The sequence below is a fragment of the Ctenocephalides felis genome, unplaced genomic scaffold (genome assembly GCF_003426905.1).
Source record: "Ctenocephalides felis isolate EL2017-DRISC unplaced genomic scaffold, ASM342690v1 CF-g0.4_SCAFFOLD_00845, whole genome shotgun sequence".
Lineage (NCBI taxonomy): Eukaryota > Metazoa > Arthropoda > Insecta > Siphonaptera > Pulicidae > Ctenocephalides > Ctenocephalides felis.
In genome coordinates, this window is record NW_020536999.1 from 94520961 (window position 1) to 94532469 (window position 11509).

Consider the following 11509-nt stretch of genomic DNA (forward strand, 5'->3'; position numbering starts at 1 on the left):
GAAAATTTTATATATGGCGAGGTGTTACATTTTATATATTCCATGGGGTTTTTATAGTGCTTAAAATAAGCTTTAAAATAAGTACTATTAGGGGTCTGTTTTTTTCATTTAAATCAAATAATTTTATGAGTGGCATTCCCACCGAAATTACAATTAATTGTATTTCATCTAGAATTAACATGGTCCAAGAGAACCCAGAATTTCATGCAAATTGGAGCACAGTAAAAAAGTTCACAGGTTACACCCTTTTATTTATTTATGTATTTCCTCTACATTTACTGCACAAATTTCGTTGATCGTAGATAGAATAGTGCACATATGAACAGGATTTGACCAATCAATTTACTTAAAATAGGAACTTAAGAAAGCAATCGAATGTTAAGAAAAAATAAAATCTTAAATATGTATAAAGTGTAAATGATAATAATAAGAATGAAAATATTAATTAAAACATATTAATTAAATAAATGCGTGCGTGTTTAAAATATTATTTTTGTAAATAGCTATATATATACATACATATATGCCATTATCTTCATATATGGAAAGTGTATTAAAGTGAAGGTCGGCCTAGAAGATTCAGTCAGACAACAAAACACGATTATATATAATATATATATATATATATTGTATTATGATGTTAGTGGCAATACCCCTTCGAGACGGTTTGACTGATTTTTATGAAATTCTTTAATCACATTCAGCGTTACTGAGAATCGGGCAACATCTTATCAACATTTTTTTTGTGTTTTTGACAAATTTATATTATTTTATTACCCATTTTGCAATTAAAATATTTATATCCCTAAATTTTCACTCTCCTACTGCAGACTCGCTTCACTACAAATGTGTTATTTCTTACTAGTCATTTTAGTAATAGAATAATTTTTTATCTCGCTTTTAGGCAATGAATATTTTACACCGAATTTTAATAAGATTTTCTTAAACTTGTGGAAGAACTGAAATTTAACTTCAAAACGAATTATTTTTAATTAAGGTTGTTAATAGTCACTTAAGAAATCCAGTAATTTTTTATAAAGCTTGTTAACTGATTAATTATCTTCTAATGTGGCGTGCTTTGCAGTGGGTAAACTATTCATATATTTGTTGTTAGCTGCTTGTTTCATTTATGCATAGCATTTGCAATCAGTTAGTTATTTCGTACTAAATATATTATATTTGAAAATTTCTTATGGCAAAACATTTGTCGGGTCAGCTAATAATATATATATATATATATATATGTATATATATATATATATATATATATATAATTGTATATATGTATCAATTGCATTGTGATACTCGAGTTCTTTCATATTTAGACTGGCAGTAGCAATGCCATTAATATATCCTATGAATATTTGTATGTGCCATGCATTGCAGTGGGTAAACCATCCATTTGTTTTAGCTGCCTCTTTCACTTATATACCACATACTTCTTCATGCTTATCAATTAGTTTTTTTTAGTAGCTTTTAACTTATATAATTTCTAAAATCCATATCTTGGGCTTTTGAGCAAAGGGTCTTCCTCGCCGCCTGTCCTGAGCAGACAATTTTGTGTGAAACATTTTAATGACGATTTTTAATAACTAGAGCAGTTACTTTCAAATATTATATATATATATATATATATATATATATATATATTGCATTGTGTTACTTGAGCTCTTGACCTTAGAGTAACGCAACCTTTTTACTTACATAATTTTTGACAACACATGTTTGTAAATGAAATGTTATATATATATACTATATATATATATATATATATATATATATAATATCTAATTATAAATTTGGGTCAAAAGCAGAACAAATTACCAAAACTTCATATTTATAATTATTATGACACTAACCTTCATGCATGGACGAACATTTGTGGAAAAAAATAATATAGATCGTCTTACAAAAATTATATGTTCTAAGATTATTGTTATGATTATTTATATATGGTTTGTACATGAATGTTTTAATTTGAATATGTTATACCTTAAATATGTCTACTAAGACGAAAAAAACTAGTGGTGTACGGCATCGTGTCTTAATGCAAATTTCTGGAATATTAATGAATTATTCTAAAAATAAAATTTAGTAATTTAGTAAAAATAAAAGTTAACAAAAAATAAATTAATGAAAAAAAAAAAAAAAAAACAAAAAAAAAAAAAAAAAAAAAACAAAAATAAAAAAGACACTAAAAAATTAAAAAAAAAAACAAAAAAAAAATTTAAAAAAAAAAACAAAAAAAAATTTGAAAAACATAAAAAAAATAAAAAAAAGAAAAAGAACAAAAATAGAATAAAGGCGACAAATACTAAAATTGATCCATTATCTCACAAAATCTTTAGATATTGACAAATTTCTTAAAAAAGTATCTCATTTTTCATCAGTAGTTGGTAAAATTGAAACTGTAAAGTAAATACTACCCTCAGTGCATAAGGTTTGCCCTGGAGTGATGTAATTTGAATATGTTATAATTTAATATGTCTATTATGATAACAAATACTAAAATTGATGAGTTTTCTCACAAAATCTTCAGATATTGATAAATTTCTTAAAAAAGTACCTCATTTTTTATCAGTAGTTAGTAAAATTGAAACTGCAAAGTAAATATTACCCTCAGTGCATAAGTTTTGCTCTCAAGTGATGTAATTTGAATATGTTATACTTTAATATGTCTACTATGATAACAAATACTAAAATTGATTCATTTTCTCACAAAATCTTTGGATATTGACAAATTTCTTAAAAAAGTACCTAATTTTTTATCAGTAGTTAGTAAAATTGAAACTGCAAAGTAAATATTACCCTCAGTGCATAAGGTTTGCCTTCGAGTGATGTAATTTGAATATGTTATACCTTGATATTCTACTATGATAACAAATACTAAAATTGACGAGGTTTCAAACAAATTCTTTGGATATTAACAATTTTTTAGTCAAATATCATATTTTAATCGTTATATACGATAAATGCTATAGCATCCACGTCATGTATTACACTCCTTTTTAACGCTAATTAGTGACTTCTGGAAAAATAAGACAACACGAATAACAAAAACAAAAGGTTATATAAATTAAATTCAAAATTCGATTGCTTTCAAAATTTGAATGCTATAGCATTCACGTCCGCAAACGTGGTAAAAAAGAGTTGAATTCCAACACGTCATTTTACTATTTATTTTTTAATTCAAATAATTTCGTGGGCGTAAATAAATTCAAGAACGTAATTACATATTATTATTGACTATAAATTGGTTCAATAAAAATATTTAGGACGTTTAATTTTAACAATTAGGTCTTTGTCAAGGTCCAAATTTGATATGTGTTAAATTAATAATTATCGATTGATCGATTTTAGGACCTTGTGAAGAATTACATGAAATTATTATTTAAATTATGTTGATTTTGGGCGTGGTATGTAAAAAAATTATAATTGTGATTTTACTATTTATTTTTGGAATTTTCATCTAAGTAAAATTTTAAAATTTGTCTTCTTCGATTATTAGTTCTTTTTATGCGTGGAAGTAAAAAAATGTTTTTATCCCATAATTTTCCTAGAAACCGCATCGATTTTAGTGTTTGTTATCATAGTAGACATATTGAAGTATAACATATTCTAAGTACAATATTCTAAAATTAATATAACCATTTTTAAAAAATTTTATTCTTTATAAGTACTATGCACCCAAGTACTTATCTGATAAAAATGTTAATTTCTCATAATTTTATTAAAGTAAACTTATTAAAGTAAACCAAATTCAAATTAAATTTTAAAATTATCAAAAAAAATTTAACATATTTTTTTTTTTTTTTTTGTTCCTTTTTTGTTTTTTTTTTGTTTTTCTTGTTCATCAGTTTATGCGCCTGGTGCACCATCTTATAAAAATGTAAATATCTCGTAATTTTCTTAGAAACCTCATCGACTTAAGTATTTGTTATCATAGTAGACATATTAAAGTATAACATATTCTAATTGCAACAGTCTAAAAATTAACATAACTATTTTAACAAATTTTCAAACCATCCTTTTTCAATTATCAAGTACTTTTCTTATAGAAGTCTAAATTTCTCATAATTTTCTTAGAAAGCTCATCGATTTTAGTATTTGTTATAATAATAGACATACTAAAGTATATCATATTTAAATTACAGTCTTCTAGAGCAACAATATACATATATAATATATTTATAAATGTATATGTTTGTGTGTAAATTGTGCATGAATCGCTAATAAGAAAATACACGCATGGATTTCAATACAATTCATCAGTAGGCGAATGTTATTCGCACAGAACGTATCAGTTGTATGAAAAATAATAATAAAAAAAATTTAATGAAATTAAAATTATATAAAATGACATAAAATTATATAAAATATTATAAAATATTATAAAATAACATAAACATAAAACAATATTAATATTATTATAAAATGTGCGGTGGTTAAAATAAAACTTGTGCATGTGTTGATTATGGATTACATTTTTTTTATCTATGAATTAATAATTTCAATGTTGAAACTTTTATATGGGAAACTTAAAATGGTTTTTGCAAATTTTAGTGATTGTAATTTATTTATTTAAATATATATATATATATATATATATATATATATATATGTAGCAAAACCCCGTTAAGACGATTTTTCAGAAACTAAACATAAAACGCGTTTTAAGCGAGAATGTGTATTATAAAAAATAGGGCCAAAATATTTCAAAGTGCAGGGCACTGGTTTAAAGTGCTGTTTCATACAAAAATTTGTTTTAAGCATAATCGTCTTACCGAGGTTTTACATTATTTATTATGTATTACATATATATATATATATACATATATATATATATATATATATATATATATATATATATATATAATGTAAGCCTGACCTATAAGTAAATATTCATAGGTCGTAAACTCAATTTGAAAATAAACCGAAAATGTAAACACAATATATAAATAAATGTGTGTAAGTGTCTTTAAATGTGCATAAATGTGTAGAAGTGTATAGAAATGTGTATAAGTGCTCGAATGTGTTTGTGTTATGGATCTGTATAAGTGTTCGAATTTTCATAAATGTATAAAAATGTGTTTGAATGTGTATAAATGTGTGGAAAGGTGTGTAAGTGTGTATAAATGTGTGGAAAGGTGTGTAAGTGTGTATAAATGTGTGGAAAGGTGTGTAAGTGTGTATAAATGTGTGGAAAGGTGTCTAAGTGTTTATAAATGTGTGTAAATGTGTTTGAATGTGTATAAAATGCAATTGAATTCGTTTAAATGTGTATAAATGTGTGTGAGTGTGTAGAAATGTGAGTGTGTTTAATCATGTATATATGTGTAGAAATGTTTAAAATGTGTTTGAATGTGTATAAATGTATAAAAATGTGTTTGAATGTGTATAAATGTGTGGAAAGGTGTGTAAGTGTGTATAAATGTGTGTAAGTGTGTAAAGGTGTGTAAGTGTGTATAAATTTGTGTAAATGTGTTTGAATGTGTATAAAATGCATTTGAATTCGTATAAATGTGTATAATGTGTGTGAGTGTATAGAAATGTGAGTAAGTGTGTTTGTTCATGTATGAATGTGTATAAATGTATAGAAGTGCATTTGAATGTGTATAAATGTTTAGAAATGTATGTATGTATGTATAAATGTGCTTTAATGTGTATAAATGAAAAATATGTTTGGATATGTATAAATGTGTTCGAATTTGCATAAATGTATAAAAGTGTGTTTGAATGTGTATAAATGTATAAAAATGCATTTGAATGTGTATAAATGTGTGGAAAGGTGTGTAAGTGTGTATAAATGTCTTTGAATGTGTATAAAATGCATTTGAATTCGTATAAATATGTGTGAGTGTATAGAAATGTGAATGTGTGAATGAGTGAAAATGTATAAAAATGTGTTTGAATGAGTATAAATGTATAAATATGCATTTGAATGTGTATAAATGTTTAGAAATGTATGTAAGTGTAGAAAAATATATTTGGATATGTATAAATGTGTTCGAATTTTCATAAATGTATAAAAATGTGTTTGAATGTATTTGAATTTGTATAAATGTAAAAAAAAATGTGTTTGAATGTGTATAAATATGTGGAAAGGTGTGTTAGTGTGTATAAATTTGTGTGAATGTGTAAAAATGCATTTGAATTCGTTTAAATGTGTGTGAGTGTGTTTGAATGTGTATAAATGTATAAATATGCATTTGAATGTGTATAAATGTTTAGAAATGTATGTAAATGTGTATAAATATGTTTTAATGTGTATAAAGGTATAAAAATAAGTTTGAATTTGTAAAAATGTATAAAAATGCATTTGAATGTGTATAAATGTGCGGAAAGGTATGTAAGTGTATAGAAATGTGTGTATGTGTGTTTGATCATGTACAAATGTGTTTGAATGTGTGTAAATGTATTACAATGTGTTTGAATGCATTATTTGTGCATTTGATTGTGTATAAATGTTTAGAAATGTATGTAAGTATATATAAATGTGTATAAGTATGTTTGAATGTGTAAAAATGTGTTTGAATTTATACAAATGCATGAAAATGCATTTGAATGTGTATAAGTGTGTGGAAAGGTGTGTGAGTATAAATGTGTGTGTAAATGTTTGTGTGTTTGATTTTGTATGAATGTGTAAAAATGTATTTGTATTTGTACAAATGTGTAAAAATGTGTGAGTGTGTTTGATTGTATATGAACATATGAAAATGTGCTCGAATATGTGTATAAGTGTATAATAATGCATTTGAATTTGTAAAAATGTGTAAGTGTGTTTGGTTGTGTATGAACGCGTGAAAATGTCTTCAAACACATTTAAACCCATTTTCAAACACACACACATACATATATACACGCTCACACGCTTTTGTACACATTTATACACGCTTCCACAATTTTTTACACATTTATACACGCTTCCACAATTTTTTACACAATTATACACATTCATACTCTTTTTACACACATAAATGTGTATAAATGTAATTATATATAAATGTATTTGAATGTGTGTAAATGTATAAATGCATAAAAATACAAATAAATACATGTGTATGCTGTATATAAGTGTATAAATTTATTTGGATGTGTATAAATGTATGTAAGTGTGTAGTATGTGTATATTAATGTATATAAATTAAATGTGTATAGGTACATATAAATGTGTATAAAAGTATTTGAATGTTTATGAATGTGTCTGAATGTATTTATTTATTTATATATATTTGCAATGCAATTTAAAATTTAAACCGATTTTATTATAACTGTTTATATAAACCTATTGAATAGATTTTTTTTTAACAAAACATATTTTTATGATAGATTTGATATCAAATGAATAAAAATATAACGCGATACATATTTTTATATGTATAGTAATTTTGTGGAAAATTTTATTAGCTATGATTATTAAATTTTAACTATTATTACATTTTCGTGCAATATATTTGGTTTTCGCACATTTTGTTCATTGTATATATTTTCTGGGCAAATCTTTCATATAACATATAAATACACATTTAAAATTTAATCAGTTTATTTTTATTAATGTTATATATATAAACATATTTGCAACGGTTATATACACTTATACATGTGTATACACACTCATACACGCAGGGCCGGATTTAGAAATTTGGCGCCCCGGGGCACTGACAAAAATGCCGCCCCATCCCTGAAATTTTACGAACTTTCGAACGTTTTTTTAAAGCAATCGCGCTGCTTCAGCTGCGAGGGACAAAATATAGAAGCGCGTAAGCGCCGCGTCGCAGTCTAACGGATAAACAATGTTACAGATCTTATATAAATGTAAACAAAATTTATAATTATTATTATAATATCTTTAAAATATTTGATGATTTAATGCGCATATGTCTTATGATCTATATCGAAACCACTAAACCCGCACCCCACAAATTTAAGCAGTTATTTATTCTATAAATTTTCTTGAATGTTATTGGACGCTTTCTTAAAAACTGAATTATCATATTTGGCATTTTGGCCCGTATCTTCAAAACAGTTGGACCTGCCTTGACCAATAACTAATCAGCACGTCTCCTTATCAATAGGAAATGAATCATGAATCGGTTGATCCGTGTTCTCGAAATCGACTTGAATAAGACGTGCTGATTAGCTTTTGGTACAGGCAATTACGAAAAATGGTAATTGAGTTTCGATATTTCTTCTCTGAAACAGCTACGCAGCGCGATTGCTTTGCAAAAAGTTCATAATTTACGAAAAATTTCAAAATACAAAAATGTGTTTTAGAAGTCTTTTTTTTGCCATTGGTCACTAGTTTAAATTTTTTTTCGACGCTATAAGCTTGGAAGTGCACAAATACGTCATTTTAAGAGGGCTCGAGAACTGAAGAACAAATTTTTCTTAACCTTTCAGCTTGTTTACGGATCTTTATATTAGCCAAATTGCCAAATTTGATAACCTATTAACCAATTTGATAATTTACGTTCGAAGAGGGAGGCAAGGCAAAATAATAAATTTTAATATAATAATCGGTTATTTGAACCTAAATTTTTCATTGCAATCGTATTATGTTTTGTTAATTATATTTCTTGAAATAAAAAATGTTGTTAAAAAAAAGTTGATTATATTGTATAGAATTTTTTTCTCACTATCCAAATTTTGCCGCCCCCCAAAATTTGCCGCCCTGGGCAGTAGCCCCGATTGCCCCTACTGTAAATCCAGCACTGCATACACGCCTTTACACACTAAAGCACGTTTACAGACATTTGTATACATTCGAAAACATTTTTACATATTTATACACATTTTTACACATGTATATATTTACCCAGTTTATGCACATTTATACATATGCGTACACACTTCAACACTTTCATACAAATTTAATAAACAAATACACACTTATAAATTTTATGTGGATTTCTTTCATTTTATTCCAAAAATTATTTAAATTCACCTATTAAAAATATTTAATTAATTAATTGTTTTTCTAATTTTCTTATCTATTTTACACATTTATATATGTACTTACACAGTTTATCCACATTTATATATATGCCTACACACATCCACATACTTTCATACACATTTAAGTACATTTAAATACACACACATACTTATAAATGTTATGTGGATTTCTTTCATTTTGTTCCAAAAATTATTTAAATTCACCCATCTACTAAAAAAATTTAATTAATTAATTGTTTTTCTAATTCTTATATAATATAATATTATGTACTACATATATATAATTTTAAGTACTATAGTATTATTAGCTTAAAAAACAAAATCACAATATCTCTCATATGTATTACATTGCAGTATTAATAACTATTTTCAAACATCGAAAACACACTTATACACATTTTATACACAAATATACATAATTATGCACATTTACACACACCCGTACACATTTACACACATTTATAAACACAGATGCACCTATAAGCACATACAAACACATTAATACACATTCTAGCACATAGTTACACAATCGAACACACTTATACACACTTAACCACATTTTCACACACCCACACACATTTATATACACGCTCACACACATTTGTACACATTTATACATGTGTTTTTTTATACATTTATACATATTCATGCTCTTTTTACACAATTATACATATCTGCCTAATTTATACACACTTTTACACATTACACAAGTTTATAAACACTCGTGTTCAAATTGATACACATTTGTGCACCTAGTTTTGTACTTAACACAAACACTTATATATATATATATATATATATATATATATACATTTGTGTATATATTGCACGTGCTAGAATCACTAAAACAAAATGCTAGCCTGAAATAAATTTATCTTTAAGTTGACCTAATTATTTGAAATTGGGATATTGCATTCGTTATATATAGACATATATATATATATATATATATATATATATATATATATATATATATATATATACATATATATATATATAGACATATATATATATATATATCCATTTTCTTTCCAATGTTTTCAATTAATAAAAGAAATTTATTAATTGATTTTTTTAAAAGAACTTTCTACGATAACAAAAGCGAAACTATGGCAACAAATCGTATTTGCATATGGCGTGTTTTTGTGCAATTTAATTCGCGATTTCTTTTAATTATTTTGTTCTAAGTGGAATTTATTTATATTTATCTTAGATCTTAGATTATTCTAGATGATTCTTCAAGAATAAGATAAATAATAAAATATAATATAATAAGTGTTAATTATTTGTTGTTTGTTTGTTGCCAATGAGTTTTTAGATTGATAAAATTATTTTTTTTACTAAATATATTTTTTTGAGAATTATTTTTATAGTTTAAAAATGTTTAGTAAATAAACTTACACCCTTAGTATGACCTATCAAAATTGATTTTAGTATGACACGTGTCAAAATTGACATTTTACTAGAGCATTCGCGAAAATTGGCATTTTAGTATGTCGTAATCAAATTATTATGATATCAAAATTATTTTCATTGTTTAAAAATGTTTAGAAACTAAATTTCTGATAAATTACTTCTTAGTATAACACGTGTCAAAAATAATTTTAGTATGCGTTTAGTACGCGTCGAAATTGACATTTTACTCGAGTACTTGTCAAAATTGACATTTCAGTATGTCCTAACCAAAATTGTAATATCTTTATGACAAGTACAAGAAATGGACATTTTTTATGACTTTTGTCAAAATTGACATTTTATCATAAAATCAATTTATGGCATAAATTTACATCTTTGCATAAATTGACATCTTTTGACATAAATTGACATTGTGTATTACATTATATTTTAATCCATGGCATGATCAATCAATTGGTTCCTACTCTCACATAATGCAATCCTTCAAAAATGTATAGTAAATGAATTTTTGATGAATTTGCATCCTGTCAAAATTTGATTTTTACGACACGTATCAAAATTGACATTTTACTCGAGTACTTGTCAAAATTGGCATTTCAGTATGCCATAATCAAAATTATTGATGACACGTGTCAAAAATGGCATATTAGTATGACCCATGTCAAAATTGTCGTAAGACACGTCAATTGTTGACATGTTATCATAATACGTTTTAACACAAAACTGCAACATATGGCATAAATTGACACACTGCAACTATTGACATAAATTGGCATGTGTCAAAGCGTCAACCAGATATCAATATTGACAAGACTTATTTTTAAATCAATCAATTAATTGTTACTTTTAAAAACTGTTATTGTGTTCAAAAATATATATAAACTATTTATTAAATTTTAGTGTAAAATGATGTTTAAATTAAAAAAATGACCCCTGTCCATTGTGACACCTGTGACTTTTATTATTGACATGAAGTTGTCGCTGTCATTGACATGACACCGAACAGTATTGCCAAAAGTAAGAGAAAGCGTCGGAAGAAATGGTGAAAATTTAATTTAAAATTTAAAAAAATATTAAAAATATATAATTTAAAAGTTGAAATGTGTGAATTTTGTTTGATGGAAATCAATATTGACCG